This window comes from Balaenoptera musculus, chromosome X (assembly GCF_009873245.2).
Source record: "Balaenoptera musculus isolate JJ_BM4_2016_0621 chromosome X, mBalMus1.pri.v3, whole genome shotgun sequence".
Classification (NCBI taxonomy): domain Eukaryota; kingdom Metazoa; phylum Chordata; class Mammalia; order Artiodactyla; family Balaenopteridae; genus Balaenoptera; species Balaenoptera musculus.
In genome coordinates this window covers 108,780,789-108,798,496 of record NC_045806.1, presented here as the reverse complement: position 1 = coordinate 108,798,496, position 17,708 = coordinate 108,780,789, and the positions used below count along the sequence as shown (strand labels likewise).

General features: G+C 52.3%; 1 protein-coding gene across 7 annotated transcripts in view; it reads right to left on the bottom strand.

Annotated features, from left to right (window-relative positions):
• The window catches only part of BCORL1 (BCL6 corepressor like 1), a 60,425-nt gene extending 46,600 nt beyond the window's left edge, over positions 1 to 13,825 (bottom strand). For 2 of the 7 annotated variants that reach the window (XM_036840793.1, XM_036840803.1), the window contains exons 1-2: positions 13,709 to 13,825; positions 12,328 to 12,407 (exon numbers count right to left, since the gene is read on the bottom strand). The gene's annotated coding sequence lies outside the window, so the exon portion shown is untranslated. Of the gene's footprint in view, positions 1 to 2,075; positions 2,191 to 11,200; positions 11,236 to 11,327; positions 11,421 to 12,295; positions 12,408 to 12,978; positions 13,049 to 13,708 lie in introns of those variants that run through there. The other 5 variants (XM_036840795.1, XM_036840794.1, XM_036840797.1 and 2 more) reach the window with 5 other exon arrangements.
• Positions 13,826 to 17,708: the final 3,883 nt, after the last annotated feature.

Below are 17,708 nucleotides of genomic sequence, written 5' to 3'. Positions count from 1 at the left end.
AAAAAAAAAAAAGAATCCGCCTGCCAATGCAGGGGACACAGGTTCGATCCCTGGCCTGAGAAGATCCCACATGCCGTGGATCAACTAAGCCCATGCGCCACAACTACTGAGCCTGTGCTCTAGGGTCCGTGAGCCACAACTACGAAGCCTGCGTGCCTAGAGCCTGAGCTCCGCAACAAGAGAAGCCACCTCAATGAGAAGCCCGTGCACTGCAACGGAGAGTAGCCCCCGCTCACCGCGGGGCTAGAGAAAGCCCACACGCAAGAACGAAGACCCAATGCAGCCAAAAATAAATAAATAAATATATTAAAAAATAAAAGGAAAGAAAAGAAAATGACCAAACAGGGTGTTTGTTAGTCTAGTGGACCAGTTCCCCAGAATCACATAGCTCCTTTTGTGGCCAAAGACCCCTTACATGCAGAACAACTGGTGCTGGCAACGCATGGCATACAACTAGGACCCCTACACATAGCATGAAGCCTGCCCATTTACTCCTGCTTGGACTCTACCATCCAGACAGTAAATTAGAAACTCGATTAAGAAGGCCTCAGTTAAACTAAATCTGGTAGTACTCCCCCAGGACTCTTTTGGTTCACACTGTCTTGTGACCTGGAAGCAATTATGACTTTAAAAAAATGAAAGAGCCGGAAAATATTCCTCTTGAAGGCTGGCCCTGAATCTGTCCTCAAGAGGATAGGCGTGGCCAGTAGACAGTTAAAGAAGAAGGGCTGGGTCAGTGATGACTAATAAGTAAAGAAAACCAACTTTGGGACCTACTGCTCCAATAGAAATCCAGAGCCCTGGGGAAAGCTCCCGTAAGACAGAGGTATTCACATTCTGATTTCACAGAAGCAAAGGAAAGGCCACCCTACTACCCCACTTTGGGAAAAGCAGCATCTAAGACACCCCCAAGGAGATCCAAGTGATCACTGGCATTGAGATCCTAGGGAACATGAAAAGGCCTCGGCTTCCACCCAGTCACTGGAGTGCCTTTAGAGGGATGTCAAAATGTCTCAAAATCATTGTTTTCAACAGGAAAGTTTACACATACCCAACAAGGATAACTTTACCTGACTTTAGATATAGAACCCTCACCACAGGTCTTACCCTCCTTGTCCCTCTGCCTTCTTCCACATGTAGGACTAACATTCCTATTTCTCCTACTTAATTACGTATCCTAAACCTCACCCCCCCAATGAGGAAGTTCTTCCAACTTAAATTGTTCTAATTTAATGATTTCCCATATGATATTCTAATATTCTCCTCCAGCTTTCCACTCAGTATCACTATCCCCTCTTCTTTCCCTACCATTAACCAAATACCATTCCTTGAAACTGAAGAGTCCCGTATACATGCCCCAATCACTTTGCTTCCCTTTATGCAAAACAGGTTCCTCTACCACTATACACCACCACACACAAACATACACACACACAAACTCAACTGAAAATAATCTGCTGGGCAATTGAAAGAAGAAGGGGCCCTTTGCACTGTTCATCCCCACCTTCTATTCTAGCACTTCCTGGTTACCCTGAGGTTTTTTTTTTCTATCCAAATAGTTCCACGAGTTCTACTCCAAGGAATAAGCCTTATAAGGGACACTGCACCCTGTTCCCAGATGCATTCATTCCTGTATTTACCGAGAAGGCTAAGGAGTTGTCTGCGCACGGCTCTAGCACAGACACCTTCACAGACTCCTTGGGTACCTCCATGTTTGAAAACCCTGCGTTATAAACATTTATGAGACTTAGATACAAAGGAATGTTAACTATCTGCTAAACGCATGAGAGCTTACTCATTCAAATGAATAAATGTCGTTACCGACAAAGTAGTCACTTTGGAAAGCTAGACATTCATCTCGAAGCAGTGACCAAGGCTTGCGATCTCTTTGGAGCTCTCCCGGTGCGCATTACCATCCAAACCTTTCTCAAACCAACTCACAGCCTTTTCAGTCTCCTCACGAGCGCTGAATCCATCCATTCAGAGTCATTTTGATGTTTTAAAACTGCCAAAACCCATTCAGAATCATCTAATCACACAGCGGCAATACCCTTGAAGAATGATATACAGCTTACCGGCGGTAACCGTGGGTTTCACATCCGCAGTCGGCTGAATCCGGGGACGCAAACCTCGTGCGCGGATGCGAACCTCGTGCGCGGATGCGAACCTCGTGCGCGGATGCGAACCTCGTGCGCGGATGCGAACCTCGTGCGCGGATGCGAACCTCGTGCGCGATGCGAACCTAGCGCGAGGATGCGAACCTAGCGCGAGGATGCGAAGCTCGCGCGAGGATTCGAACCTCGTGCGCGGATGCGAACCTCGTGCGCAGATGCGAACCTAGCGCGAGGATGCGAACCTAGCGCGAGGATGTGAAGCTCGCGCGAGGATTCGAACCTCGTGCGCGGATGCGAACCTCGCGCGCGGATGCGAACCTCGCGCGAGGATGCGAACCTAGCGCGAGGATGCGAACCTCGCGCGAGGATGCGGAAGGCCGACTGTGTTCTTTCTACTCCGCCATTTTTCGTCAGGGACTTGAGTGTCCACGGATTTTCGTCTCCATTTTGATATCCACGGGGGTTCGTGTAACCAATACCCCGCAGATACCAAGGGACGGCTGTACGCTAGTACCCAAAGCCTAAACTGTGGGGGGCAAAACTTGGAGGGTATTTTCAGCCCCCACTTCTCAACCATCTGAGACATCTCACTATGTGCAGTTACTATGTCATCTGCAAAAACAGAATAACACAAAAGCACTTGAACGGACCAAAGGTAATCGATTTCAGCAGTGAAGTAGGCAAAAACAAAAGTTTTAATCTCTCACGTATATTTTCATACCACCAGATCATTTTAGCTTTTCCACCCACTGCCAAGATACTTTTTTCCTATTATTCAAATAGTACTCACTTCCATTTCCTGCTGCAAGGAAATTATTTTACTCCATTTAAGGAAAATACCTCATCATAGCTTTAAACTGGACCTAGGCTCTAGGAACAAGATTTTGTACAACTTCTAGATGTCACAGATATCTAGAAAACCTAAACATCATGAAATTAATCATTCCTTTTCCAAAGCCACCTCAAAATGTCACCCTAAGTAAGTAGGGTCATCCTTTGAGCACTTCTCATTTCTACTAGGTCAATAAAATGAGTTGGCTTTCCTCAATTTGGTCTTCAGCAGGACCATGTGAATATTTGGTGTATCTTTCACACTCCAAAGTTGAATCATTGTAATCTGAGACTTCAGTCCCTTTTGTGATGCTTCTGTGTCCTCCGTGCCATAAACTGTGACAGTGGCTCTCAGGTCCTCCATTTCAGTATACAGCATTCATGATATGGAATTTTTCACCTAAAGAGGATTCCTCCTCACCAAACTTTGGCCTTTTTTAAAAAAGCTCTCCTGGACCTCTTACACAAATATTTGGAGAGGCCATATCAGCCTATTTTTTTTTCTATTCTCTCACCCCAGAATATGGGCTTAACTCATTTTATATATTTACTCATTCAAAGGTACACACACACACACACACACACACACACACACAATTAGCTCACAGAATTTCAAACTCTCAATATTGGCTCAACCTGCTACCAGTCTATAGGTTTCTCAAGGCTAGAAAAAATATTTTCTACTTCTTTTAATAGTTCTTCCCAATAGTGTCTAGCATGACACAAAGCACACAATATGCGCTCGATAATTACTTGCTAAACTACGGGGAAAAACTAAAATTCCCTCTACCCCATACAGAAACCAAGAACAACCCCATGTAAAAAGCATTGGGTCAGGCTTCCCTGGTGGCGCAGTGGTTAAGAATCCACCTGCCAATGCAGGGGACACAGGTTCAAGCCCTGGTCTGGGAAGATCCCACATGCCACAGAGCAACTAAGCCCGTGCGCCACAACTACTGAGCCTGTGCTCTAGAGCCCGCGAGCCACAACTACTGAGCACCCGCACCTAGGGCCCGTGCTCCGCAACAAGAGAAGCCACCACAATGAGAAGCCTACGCACCACAACGAAGAGTAGCCCCCGCTCGCCGCAACTAGAGAAAGCCCATGTGCAGCAACGAAGACCCAACGCAACCAAAAATTAATTAATTAGTTAATTTAAAAAAAAAAGCATTGGGTTTTTTAATTCCTTTTACTTCCCGTGCTCTCTCATAAACTTTCTCTTCTTTCTTCTCCTTACTTCCATGATAAAGAAACCACAGAAATAAAGTAAAATTGGGCTGGGGCAAAACAATAAAGTCAACTTCCAATTATCTGTAGCTTAGCCACAGCTAATTTTTAAACCCAGCCGACTTATGGACTGCCTTCTGCCACTTACAGTAGATGTGTGCTCAGGGAACAACTCATTTTAATATTTGCCTAAGCATAATATAAATAGGAAGGTAGATCTGCTGGGGAGGGGGACAGGTAGAGAATAATAATGCATTTCTGAAGTCAAACAGAAATTATTAATCTGTTTACTGATCTAGTTTTAAATTGGCCTGGTATCACACTCTCCCTATATTGGCATAGCTGATTGTTGGCATCAAACTTCACTCTGGCTGCAGAGAGGGACTATATTTTACAGCCCATCATTTTTCTCTGCCCAAAAGTTTGGTTTGGGGATACCTGAGCTATTTGAGACGTTAATCTCTCCCATCCAATCACTGATGAACATCCTTGCCATAGAGCCATACCAGACCTGGGCTCTATCTACCAGCTCTTGTAGAACTTCCAGATGTCAGAGACAGCTGGAAAGCCCAACCAGTCATAATTAAACACAGCAGCCCTTTTCAGAAAGCAATGGCTTTTTAAAATGTCACCCTGGTAAACTACGTTTGGGTCATTTCTAAAGCACGGACCAAAATGTGCCCTGAAGTTTCGACTGGATATACACCCTTCAGTTCCTGCTCTGAAATACTAAGCAGGGTTACAGCAGAGCTGTTAAAGAAGCTGCCACTTCCACCTCAAAGGTGGATGCAATAATGCAGTGATGAGCCAAGCTCTTTCCTCCTACCACGTCGTAAATGCTAAATGTGTACTAATACAACAGGAATATGGAGAAAGAGCACAGAGAATCAAGATATAAGGGGAGCACTCAGGAGCTATTGATAGTTTTCTTTCTGCCACCATGTTTACCATCGTGTGATATAAAAAGGTAATGTCATAGGACACAATTGAATAAGAAAAACTAGATTATACTATAATAATAGATGCCATTTATTGGGCACCTGCTATGGACCTGGCACTATAGATGCATCATCTTGTGTAATCCTCACAGCCCTGTGAGACTAGGATTATCATCTCCATTTTATAGATGAGAAAACTGAGGCTCAAGAAAGTTCCACACGACTAGGAAGTAGAAGAATGTGGACTGTAACTGAGGGCTGTATGTCTCCAAAGGCCTCCAGGTAATTCTGATGCGGGCTAAAGTCTGAGAACCACTGGACCACACTAACCCGTGCGTGGTACCACCAAGTCACGCTGAGTAAAGCCTCATCATAGTAAGACACCTAATCACCTCTCAGGTCCAGGTATAGAGTGCATCCACTCACTCCTGGGCTCAGAGCCACATGTAGTGCACTTCTCTATAGAACTTGGAAAAATGAAAACCTGCTTGCTCTCCTTGTCCCCAGACACCAGCATTATAACAAAACTCGACTGTACCCTTAAATGGCACTAACACTAAGATTTCTAGGCATACCTTAGCAATGAGGTAACCAAATTTTGTTTCTTAGCAGACGGTCAAAGAAGCCTATAACACAAAACTTTGCCTGCCCCTCAGTACTCTCAATTCTTCATGGATACTTAGCTTAAGGTCTTCTTAAAATCCAAATGAAGATGTATCCTGCGTCACATACTCTCATGAATAAGCTAAAAATTACCCCATTTTACAAATAATAAATCATCTCTCTTCAAATTCATCACAATCCATTGGGCAGGGAGAATATGACCTTGACATGCAGCCTGCAGCCACTTTTTAAACAATGGTTCACTTTTTAATGTTTCATGGGGAAAGGGTGGCTTCTGCTTTAAAAAAAAAAAAAAAAAAAAAAGAGGGAACCAGAACAGCATATTGGAATGATGGGGATAGAAACAGAGTTAAATTTTACTCTTGACTAGAATTCAACTTTAGTTCACCAAAGAAAGTTTTCATCATAAAAGAGTGCTTTTAAGTTATGAACAGTAGGAAAGCGTATGATTTAGAAGGAGAACAGTTTCTACGTTATTTTAAGGATGACCATTCAAAAACTGGCGTTAATAAAGCCTAGTTTGTATGTGAGATTATATAAAATACTGTATAGCATCCTAGTGGCCGAAAGGTAGATTACTTCTTATTACCTCCCTCTTTGGCCGGTCAGACGCTAAACCTTCTGGCAAGCAGAGACTCACACCCAACTGGAACTCCAACATTAAGAAATTTCCTTTCTTTTGGAAAACTCAAAGGTCTAGGGCCTTCCTTCCCCCCTCATGTAATCATCAGTGGCTTCTCCTTTTCCCTGTCTATTTTATCCCAACAATTTCCACTTTCCCCAGCACTCTCTCCGTTCCACTCTAGTGTTCACTTTCCCACCCAACTCAACCATGAACTCCTCCTCTCTCAATCCCAGATGCTGGTTGACACTGGAAAACAGCTCTCTACCCTCTGAGGCCATTCTAGTCCATCTCAAACTTAGCTCAGCCTAGAAGCAATGAACCACTCCAGCTGTCCAACCCCTGATTAGCGCCTCTCCTCCATGCCCCCACTCCACCCTCCAATTCTGGCCCAAGGCTCTCAGGCCACTGTTCTTTATCCTGTTTCATTCTGGAATTTCCATCATCCATCTCCATATATCTAGGATTCCTCCCACTTGCAGACTGGAAAAACTGGTGTATTCCCACTTTCTCATTCTTTCAAGGCCATTCTATTTATGACGGTTAATTCCTTCCCCCATTCAATATCCTTACTTTAGTCTAGATTTTCTAATTCATGCTTAGACTTATAAGCCCTGGATCCCAGCTAACCTCTGCTTCCTGGGCCCTCCCAGGGCAGCGGCTATCAAAGGCAAGTTTTTACCTTCCCCACACCAGCTCCCAATGATATCTGAATAAACACCTTCCTCCTTTGGCTTGTTATCCCACCCTCTTTCTCTATTCTGCATTTTTCAGCCTGTATAGTATCTCTAAACTCCCTATTTCCTTATGTGTAAATATATTTCTATTTCTTCCTACATATCAGTTTCTCTGTAGCCCTATTTTTACCCAAGATCATCCTTCTCGGGCTTCCCTGGTGGCACAGTGGTTAAGAATCCATCTGCCAATGCAGGGTACACAGGTTCGTGCCCTGGTCCGGGAAGATCCCACATGCCGCGGAGTAACTAAGCCCGTGAGCCACAACTACTGAGCCCGCGTGCTGCAACTACTGAAGCCTGCGCACCTAGATCCTTTGCTCCGCAATAAGAGAAGCCACCACAATGAGCACCCACTGCAACAAAGAGTAGCCCCCGCTCGCCGCAACTAGAGAAAGCCCGCGCGCAGCAACGAAGACCCAACGCAGCCAAAAATAAAAATAAATAAATAAAAATTTAAAAAAAAAGATCATCCTTCTCTCTTGCCCAAACCTTACTGATTCTAGCATGGAAGTGTAAAGAGCCTTAAAGATTCTTCAAACTTTACTTCGGAAAACATTATCCTGGAGATTTCAAGGTTCCACTTTTTCCTACTTAGCCCTAACATGGAACCAGTGTCATCACCTTTCTTCCCTCTTCACTGTCCAACCAACCCACTTCTGACTTCTCTTTCTGCCTTCCTTCTTTCTAGTATTCAAGTCCTTTTCTCCCATAATTCTGTTCCCCTAAAAGAATACCCTCTCTAAAACCCATAATCCAGACTCATCATGTTGAGATCCTCTGCCCCCTGTACTAACCTTTTTTTTTCCTATGTAGTGAACTGTAGCATGAGTGAAGCAAAGAGACCTCTGGAGGAACCCCCTTTGCTTCCCAAGAAAGTTTACATCACTGAGAAAGAAAGGGATCCTCCTTCCCTCCCTATCCTCTCCTGGCAAATCAAAACAATCAGCTCTGCAAGTGCCCTTGGTACAGCCACCATTTCTTGTGGAAATCCCCTCCACTCTGCCCAATCCAGACTCCAACTGCAGAACTTCCCAGGGACTTAGCTTTCCTCTGCCCTGTCCCAACAATTTGCCATCTCTTCCTTGTGGCCTCAAGAACTAGTCCTCCTTAACCGAGACATCAGAGTCCTCTCCCCTTCCTTCATCAGCAACTTCTCAGGGCCAAAACAAAAAGAAACCTACCTACCTTTCCTGCAAAGCTAGCAACGGCGTCAACCCTCTTAACATCAATTTGAGTAAGTCTCTGTGCCCCATGGCCTGTGACTCTTGTCCCCTATCCACCCCAAGGGCAGCTGCCTCAGTTGCCATATCAAAAGATGAGACTGCCTAGCAGTATCCACATAGCTTAGTCAGATGGCCACGTCCCTCCTCAACTCCATCAGCCTTCAGATTCTCTTAACTTGCATCACCAAGCCTCCTGCTCCTCCTAGCTCCCCCAGTCTTTCCTACTAACTTCGCTTCTCCATCAAAAATTTACAGGTTCCTCCCCCTGCATTTTGCTTCTGTTTGGAGCCTCTGGATGATTCTTGGGATTAGGTTACCCCATTTAATCCTCCAGTGGAATCCTCCAAATTTCTTTCCTACATACTGTCCTCTTCAGTACTACAAGGTGACATCACCATCCAATTTAAGTACCCCTAAACTCTGCTCCATTGTGCTGCCTACCATCTCTCCCCAAATAAAGCTTCCTCTCTCCCAACATTCAAGGACAGGACAGGTAAACAGAAAATTAGATGACCTTTAAAGTCCCTTCCAACCTTGTAATTTTATTATCAACCTAATCTACTCCCAACCCCGAATACATACCCCATTCATTTCCCCCGAAAAACGTTTCAGCAGTGTGACTTTGAGAAATAGCCTTCTAAGTTGAAAGAACCACGGGCTAACCAGGGTAATGCAAACCTACAGTTGCACCCCCAGAAATCTCACCAAACATTTCTGCAATTGTACTCCACCTCTGTGCCACGGGGACTGCCTCCAAACTGCCTTGAGAGTATTCCGCTGCCGCAGAAGTTACAGGGCCCCCTTCCCACACTCGCATAAAGAGCCCCTAAACCCTGGGCTAGATGCGTCCTCACCAAGGTACGCCTGTCCTTACTGTCCACTCTAGGAGACACCAAGAATAAATAAGTATCACCGCATCGACAGCTTCGCACAGCCAACACTTAAATTTTTCAAAACAATAAAACAAAACCAGAGTGCTTCCACTGGGGGGGGGGCGGGCGGAATAGAAGGGCACCCCCACCGGTCTCCCAGGTTTGCAGTGTGGTTCCCTCCCGCCTTTCCCCTCGACCACGTCTTTCCCTACAACAATTCCCCACACCTCCATAACTCGAAATCCCCAGCTGAGGTGCGGCCGGCTCCTCCCAGCCTTGCCCCGGACGTCCCTCTGGCCCAGCCTTCCTCTCGGCGGGACCCCAGCAAGAAGGGCCCCCTCCATCGTCCAGCTCACCTCCCGGTCCCTTCCCGGGCCTCTGGGCACCCCCGCAGGGCTCTGTCCCGAAGCAGAACCTCGAGAAGCCAAGCCCACGAGGCCCGTCGCGGGACCCACCCCCCGCTTCCTTCTCCCAGCACCTCGTCCTCCATGCACCCGGCCCCCGGGGCTCTTCGTCGTCGTCGTCCCGGCTCGTACCGCCCCCCGTCGGGGGCTCCACCCCCCGCCTGCACCCGCCCCCAGGACGGTCCCCTCCCCACCGCGCGCCGCCTGCGCCCTCTGCCCCGGCACGGGACTCCCTTTGGCCTCCGTTCCCCGCCCAGAAGCGGCGGCGGCGGCGACGGCAACGGCTGCGGCGGCCCCAGCAGGAGCAGCAGCGGCGGCGGCGGCAGCAGCGCCGCCCCGGCCCCGCCCCGCCGCCCGCCGGAGCCCCACGCCCCGCCCGCCCGCCCCGCCGCGGGACTGCTCCCCCCAAAGCCCACCACTAAGCACCCCCCCACCCCAGTCCCCAGCCGCGATCCGTTCGAATCCAGCTCCGCCAGGCCTGCTGTCCGTTCCTCACGCCCCTTAGGACCCGGGGTGGGGGAGCCCTGGGGTTCGCGGCCATCCCTCTCCCTCCTTCTCCAAGGGCTGGGGGATTGCCCCCGATCCCGAAACCCGGCCCAGTAACCGGAGCCTCCCTCCTTGCAGCCCTCAGCTTCGCTCTCAGACCCCTTGCTTCCAGGCCTGGCGCGAAGCGGGTGGAGAGCTTGCACGCCGGATCTCCCCCGTGGCTTGCCGGGGCTAGTATGAATTGCCCCCGATCTTATCCTCCTTCAATTTAAGCCCCCTCCCCGCCGCGCCCGGCCCGGCGGCCCCCGCCCCTAGAGCGAGGGCAGCGGAGCCAGGGCGCTCCGAAGTCATCCCCCGCCTTTTTCCCAGGGACTCGGATAATTGCCCCTGCCCCCATCACAGCACTCCCACTCCCGAACCCAGGCCCCGCCGCCACCTAGGGGTACCCCTTACCCTACGGTTCCTGCACCCCGACACCAGGGAGAAAGCAGCCCTTAAGAGCACCCGTCGCACCTCCCCTCTGAGGTTGGAGGGTATTTTCTCCTGGTCTCTTCAGGACTTCATCACGGACAGCCCCCCCCCCCAAAAAAAACAAGCCCTTTCTCGCCCTGCCCTGCTGGCCAGCCTCCCTTCGGATCGTCGGATCCTTGTATCAGGGGGTTGGGGCCAGGTAGTTAACAAGACCGTAGCCTTCACCTCCCTTTCCGAGGAGTGGGGTAATTCCAGTGGTTCCCCCCCCCCCAGGATCAACCCGACCCCCGTTTCCATGGAGACCCCCGCCCAGCCGGGATGAAGACTCTCGGATCGTGGCGAACAAGTCTCACCTGGCTAAGGGAGAAGGGGTGAGGAGGGGGTAGGGTAGGGCAAGAATGGGGTACGAAGGTGGGAAGTGGAGGGGAGCTGTCCCGAAGGGAGGGGCGAGGACAGAGCGAGCTCCAGGGAGCGCTACGTCCGGGGACACGAAGAGGACGGCGCCCCCGGGGGGCAAGCAGAGCGGCCGCGGGGCGAAGAAGGGACAGGGTTGGGGAAAGGCTTGAGGTAGAAAGGAGCGGGTGGAGGATACGAGAAAGCCGGGGAGTCAAAAGGGGTGGAGGGGTTGGAGGAGAGGAAAAAAAGACGCACCTGTTCCCGAGTCGGCTCCGCGGGGAGGCTCAGGCCGCCACCCGGACTCCCTCTTACCCCCTCTGAGCCACCACCCGCCTAATACTGCCCCGATCTGATGCCCCCTCCGCCCCTTATTGCCACCGACCTCCTTCTCCTCTCTCTCGGCGGCGGCGGCGGTCGGACTCTAGGAACTGAGAGGAAGAAGGGAGGGCTCAGCAAAGCGGAGGAGAGACAGAGCCACACACTGGCAGCAGCCGCGGCGAGCGAAAGAGTGAGGGGGAGAGCGGTGTGTGTGTGTGTGTGTCTGTGTGTGCGAGCGAAGCCTGGTGGAGTGGGTGCCGGTCGCAAGGCTCGACGGGAAGTGGAGTCCGGTCGGGTTCGCGGGCGGCGCCAGCCACCTCTCCGCGGGACTACAACTCCCAGAATGCCGCCTGTCCGGGGGGAGGAATGGGGAGGAGGAGGCGAAGGGAGGGAGAGAGCAAGAGAGGGAGGGACGAAAGCAGGGAGCAAGCGGCGGCGAAGGGGGCAGAGCCAAGCAGCCCCGGTGACACTGGGAGGGGAGGGGAGGAGGAGGGGATCGCTGCGAGGACCGAGCGGATTCCGGAGAGGGAGGCAGCGGTGGCTGCAGCAAGCCGGGCAAAAAGCTAGACTCCCAGGAGAGGCGGAGGCGCTCAATTCGAGAGGCTGCAGGAGCTCCACGCCCCCCCCCCGTACGCCCCACGAAGGGGGAGGTTGAGGAAGGGAAATGATCAGTGCACCATGGCCAGGGGTTTCTCTCTTTCTTCCAACGCTCTCCACCTTATGCCCCGACCTGACTTTCTCAGGCCACTGGTGCTGGATCCAGTGTGCAAATCCGGAGACCCCAGATCTCCCCTGCCCGGCAGCACAGAGCAGACACATTCAGTCCCCTTCTCCCAGGGGCCTGAGGGAGGCTCCCCTTGCTGGCAGGGCGTGACTCCCCCCTTCTTCCCGCCCCCCCTCATCGCCACCCCCCATCTCCCTCCCCGGAACCCCTCCCTTGAAGCCGGGGCTCGCGTCTCCCTCCCAGCCAAGAAAGGGAGTCCCTCGGGGGCGACTACCCAGCCCCCTCCCTTATACTGGGCCCTTACCCACCAGTATCCCCTTCTTAGCGTTGCCCCCCTCACCGAAGTAATAGTGGGGGCGACCCGAGTTGGACTGGTGGCTACTTTCCCTCCGAGACTAGCCGTCCTTGGCCACGCCGACCCTGTGTAGAGACAGAGAAGCACATTAATTCTCCCGTTCCCCCCCCCTCAAGTTCGGATCCCCGTGGAAATGGCTCACAAGGAAAGAGGGGTTGGTAGTGGAAGTGAGCTGGGGGTGAATCCCAATCCTCAAACCTCATCCCAGGCGTGGAAATCCAGGGATTCGTCCCCTTCCTTAAAAGCCATCAAATCGCTTGCGGGGGGGCGTTAGTTGGGGGTAGATTATCTAAACCCCAATGTCCATGCTACTCGAAGCGACGCTACATGTAGGAATAAGATAGGAACTAGGCTGCCGCCGCGAGAGGAAAAGTATTACACCCCCCCCCCCGCCGTCGTCCACCCCCAAACACACAACCCTAGGAGAGTCAGATGGCCGAGTAAGGGGCGGGGGGAGGCGGTGGGAGTGCTGGAGAGTGAAAGGGTTGCGGCGGGGAGGGTCCGCGGCCCCCTGAGAGCAGAATCCAGATGCTAAAGAGGTGGGTGGGGGGGGGTGCGGCATAATTGCAGACAGTGTCTCTCCTAGCTTTTCCCGGAATCGCCACCGAACACCGTCTAACACTCGTAGTTGCTTACCAGTCAATCCCCTAGCCCCATTTGTGCGCTTGAGGCTGCCGGAGCCCGGGAAGCCCGGGCACAAACTCCGCGGAAGCTGGCCTTCGCCGCCGCCGCGCTGCCGCGGGCCTCCCTCCCTCCGCTGGCGGCCCCGCCGATCTACCTTCGCCCCCGGCCGAGGCCAGACCCCGCTCGCAACTCCACGCCCCTACTCCACCCCCGGCTCCCCCTCCCCTCGCCCTCTCCCCGCTGGTCCGGCCCAGCCCCTAGCGCCGCCCCGCCCTACTGCTCGGTCCCGAGCCCAGCAAGTGCCCCGAACTCGCCCCCCGCCCCCACGCCCAGGCCAGTCCGGCCGGGCCTGGTTTCCCCCTCCCGCCGCGCCCCGCCCCCAAATCCACGTCCTACTTCGCCACCCAACTCGGCCCGATCCGGGTTCGGCCCGCGCCCAGGCCACCGGAGTCCCCGGTTCGGTCCGGTGTACGGCCACCCACCCCGCCCTTGCCTGGGTGCCGGCCTGGCCCGCTGCCTGCGCCCGCCGAGCCGACTCAGGCGCGCGGTCCTGGTCCCGGTCCCGGTGCCGGCCTCGGTCCCGGCGGCGTTGCCGCGTCTCGCCACGAGGGCTGGGTCCACGCAAGATCCGAACCCGCGCGGGGTGGGGGCCGAGGAAAGCAAGTTTCTTTATCTTCTCTCCGCCCCCGCCGCAGGGCCGCGCCGTCCCCCCCCTTCCCCGCTCCCACGGAGCCCCCTTCACCTGGGCAGAGCCCCTCGGCCGCTGTCGCAACTTTGCTCTTCTCCACGCTGCCGGGGAAGCGGGCGAAGCGGGAGGAGGAGGGAGGTGGAGGGGGGTGCTGGGATCAGGCCGCTGGGCTCCGGGAGGACACGTGGGGGAGGAGGGGAAGGAGGAGGAGGAAGGGGGGGCGGGCCTGCAGTTCTCGGGGCTCCCCCTGCCAGCCCCGGGGAAGCCGGAACCTCGCCGGGCAGCCGCAGACCCCGCACTGGCCACGGGGGAAGAACGGAGCCACCTTCCCCGGCCAGCCCCTGGCTCCAGGAAGGGGGGGGGGCGAGCAACGCCGCTCGGGGTCGGAGAGCAAGCGTTTTCGCTCGAGCTTTATGTGTGGCTCTCTCTTTCTCCGTTTAGCCTCTGTGTATGGGGGGGGTTAGGGTCTTGCCTGCGGGGGGGACGGACGCCCCGCCGGACGCCCCGCCCCTCTCCCGGCCCCCCACTTCCCTAACCCGGGCGACCTCGGTGCGTGGCTCCGGCACGGGCACCGAGGCCGCCCGCGGGTGCAGCCCCAGCCCCGGCGCCGAAGTGGGACAGGTGCTGGGGAAGGGAAAATGCCGCGGCTCGCTGCCTCGCCTCGCGTCTCCGGGGCGGCCCACCCTTCGTGGCAACGGCCGGGGCTGCAGCCCCCCTGGGCAGAACTCAAAGGGCAGCCCCCGGCCTGGGCGTGGAGGCATCTGGGTGGGGGGGCGGGTAGGAGTGAGAGGCCCGAGGGAGGAAGGAGGAGGGGGACGAAAGGTCTGTAAAGGGGGGAGCCTGCACGACTCGGGCCGAAAACCTGGCTCTCTTTCCCCGGGCTCCTCAGTCACCAAACTGAACCCCTTGACCCTTACCCTTTACCCTAACGACTCCTCTCCTGGCCAAAGGAATAAATCCTCGTATGTGTTTACATCCCAGGCTATCCCCGGCACTGAAGGGCTGAGAAGCCTGCGGTCCACATTGGAACTCTGATGACTTTACATTAACTCTGAGGAGAGCAGCTTGCGATGGAGCTGAAGCTGCCGGGCGGACTTACTTTCAGTCTTAGGGTGTTTCTTATCTTAGCAGCTCCAACCCTGAGTCGGTGGTGGGGACTTCAAAGGCATCGCCTCAACCTAGAGGGTATTAGGGGAGGTGCCCTGCAGTTCCTGGAGGGTTCAGGGCTTTGTAAACGGAATGTGAAATGAATAGCAGGAATTTGAAAAAACAATCTTTAATGTGCAGATATATTGATATTATTTATTATATATTTATCTATACTAAGGAAGCCAGAGGGTGATGTGGACTGGAAGGAAGCCCTGCAGGATTAATGTCTTCCTCCTCCCCTCCTCCCCGCCCCCCTCCTTTGTCCTAGGCCCAGAGGTTCCATCTCTAAGCTGTGGGGTGTCTTCTCTCCTTCTCTCCTTTGGAAGGACTTTAGAGATGGCAGTTGAGACTTGCCTGGTATGTCTCCCCCACCTGGTTTGAAGGATGTGTGTGAGTATTGCGGAGGAGGGCAAGCCACTAAGGCTGCAGTGGCTTTGCTGCTGGATGAGGCCTGGTGTTCTATGACCCCTCTTGCTTGTCCTCACCAACGTCAAAATCTGTTGCCAGCAGTGTGGACATACCGCTTGCCATTTTGCTTTGCTTTGGGAACCTCTTCACTAGCTGTTTTACTTGACCACTCCTGCCCTGCCATGCACCCCACACACACCTTAAAAAGTGGCCTAAGTTGCACCAAGGGAAAGTGAAGATTGGGAAATGATTTGTTTAAGCTAATCAGCATATGAACTCGAAATGCATTATTAAGGGGGGAAATTGCCTCTATCGGGCCTGATAATGCAGGCCCCACCACTTCTGCTTTGATTTAAATTGGCTGTCTTCACTGATTTTAATTAATCTGGTAATTACTAAATCTCCACGTCTCTTAAGGCCCTTAGGGCCTTAGGGCTACTTTACTCCTTGGTTTGAGGCTGAAACAGATTCTGGACACCTCCGTTCCCACTCGTCTGTGTCTCACCATTTGGCTGCATCATTTATCTGGCGAAATATAGGTTGGGGCAAGATGGTTATTTCCTGGCTGAAGCCCTAGCATTTCTGAGCCTTTTCCTGTTGGGGGGCCACACTTCCTGCCCTACAGGAGATGATGGGAAACCAAGGAGCAGGGTGGGGAGAGCTGTGGGAAACCTTGTAAAGAATGTAGAGTTTAATGATTCTTTTATTTGAGGCTAGAACCACAACATCATCATAATAATACCTTACCTTTGTACAACATCAGAGTGTTTACAAAGCCCTTTCACTTGTGTTATTTCATTTGTTTCTCACTACAACTCTTGATGTTGTAATTGAGGAAACTGAGTCCATGAGCAGCTATGAGTGGCTTGCTCAAGGTCATATGGCTAGTGAGTGCCTGAGCCAGGATTCAACCCCAGTAGTCCTGTTTCCACATCCGGAGCTCTTTTTAATATGGAATAGCGCCTCCATTTCATGCAAAATATTCCTTTTCAGGCAGGATTGTTTTTCTAATTGTTTCTCCCATCGATAACAGCTGGACTCAGAGAGGCAGCTTGGTGTAATGGAAAGAGGATTGTTTGGAGAGTTCTAAGAATCAGATCCCAGTCCTGTCTTGTCGATAGCTAGCAGTGTGACCTCAAGCAAGCCCTAACATTTAAGTAGTGCCAGCCTGATGCCCGGTACTGTATTTTGGGTCTTCCCCCTGCTCTAAAATATGGAAATCAATGCACCTGTCATACCTCCCTTACAGGGACACCCCTGAGCATCAGATGAGATAATGGATGGGAAAGAATTTTGTACACTGTAAACCACTGGGCTCATGCAAGAGTTATTATTATCAGCATTGGCACCACCAGCCTCCCTAGGTGTAGCTCAGAGACCTAGGGGTGACACTGGCCTGGGCCCTACCTTCCTGAAGCTTACCAGACAAAACAGGGCACTTGGGGGTGGGGGGGGTCCCAGGGTCATTTAAGCTCCAAACCAACCTCTGGCTAAATTCATAGGATAATTGCTTCAATTCTCTGCTTTATTCTGCAATCACAGGCCTTGTCTCTCTGGTAAAACAGCCCAGCCCTATGACAACAATAACAACAATAAAATCCCAGTGGTTTAGATCTTTAGAGTGTCAGAATGAAGCACATTTGCAGCTTCTGGTCATCCCTTCATCACTTGCACCCCAGTCAGTTGAAGGTGAAGTCACGTTTGGAACCCAGGGTCTCAAGACTGCTGAAGGGCTCATTCTAAGTCACCCCAGTTGAAAGCAGACCAGGGGAGATTGGGGTACAGAAAGAACCTTGCAAATGTGGGAAAAGAGAGGGGCTGGTACTAGGTCAGTAAGACTGACCACGAGTTACAAACACTATGTGCTCTCAAGTGTTTCACTTTATGCTCTAGGAGGGGCCACAGGGGAAAATTCATTGCCCCCTATTCACGTAAATCTCAAATGCACAAACCCTATTGCAGCAGGTTGCTGCTGGAGAAGCATTCCAGTGGCTCACTGCAGCTAAGGAAGGCCTGGTCTCTGCCCTCTCAGAGCCCCGGGTCTAGATGGGGAGACAGTATGTCTGGTTAAACTTAACTCTGTAAACAACCAACAACCTTTCTGGATTTTATAGCCAAAGGGGGGGAAATGAGGAAGGGGACTAAAATCACCCCAGAGGTCTCTCTGGGTCAAGCCTCCCCCCTTCCCTAAGACTCCTAGGCACTTAACAAGGTTCTTAATCAAACAGACAGTGTTAGAGGTGGAAGGAACTCTAAGAAATCATCTGCCCTCCTGAAAAACTGGCTGTGGCTGCAAGCTGCCAACAAAATCAAGTCCATGAGCCTTCACCTAGCTTTCAGGGCCTTCCCCGATCCGATTCCAGCCTCCTTTCCTCCCATGTCGCTCACAGGGCCTCTGTTCTCACCAAACTGGCCCTCTTGCCATTCCTTGGACAAGAGGAGCGCTTCCTTGACTGCTCCCTCAGCTTTTTCTATGCCCTTCTCAGCATGTTGAAAT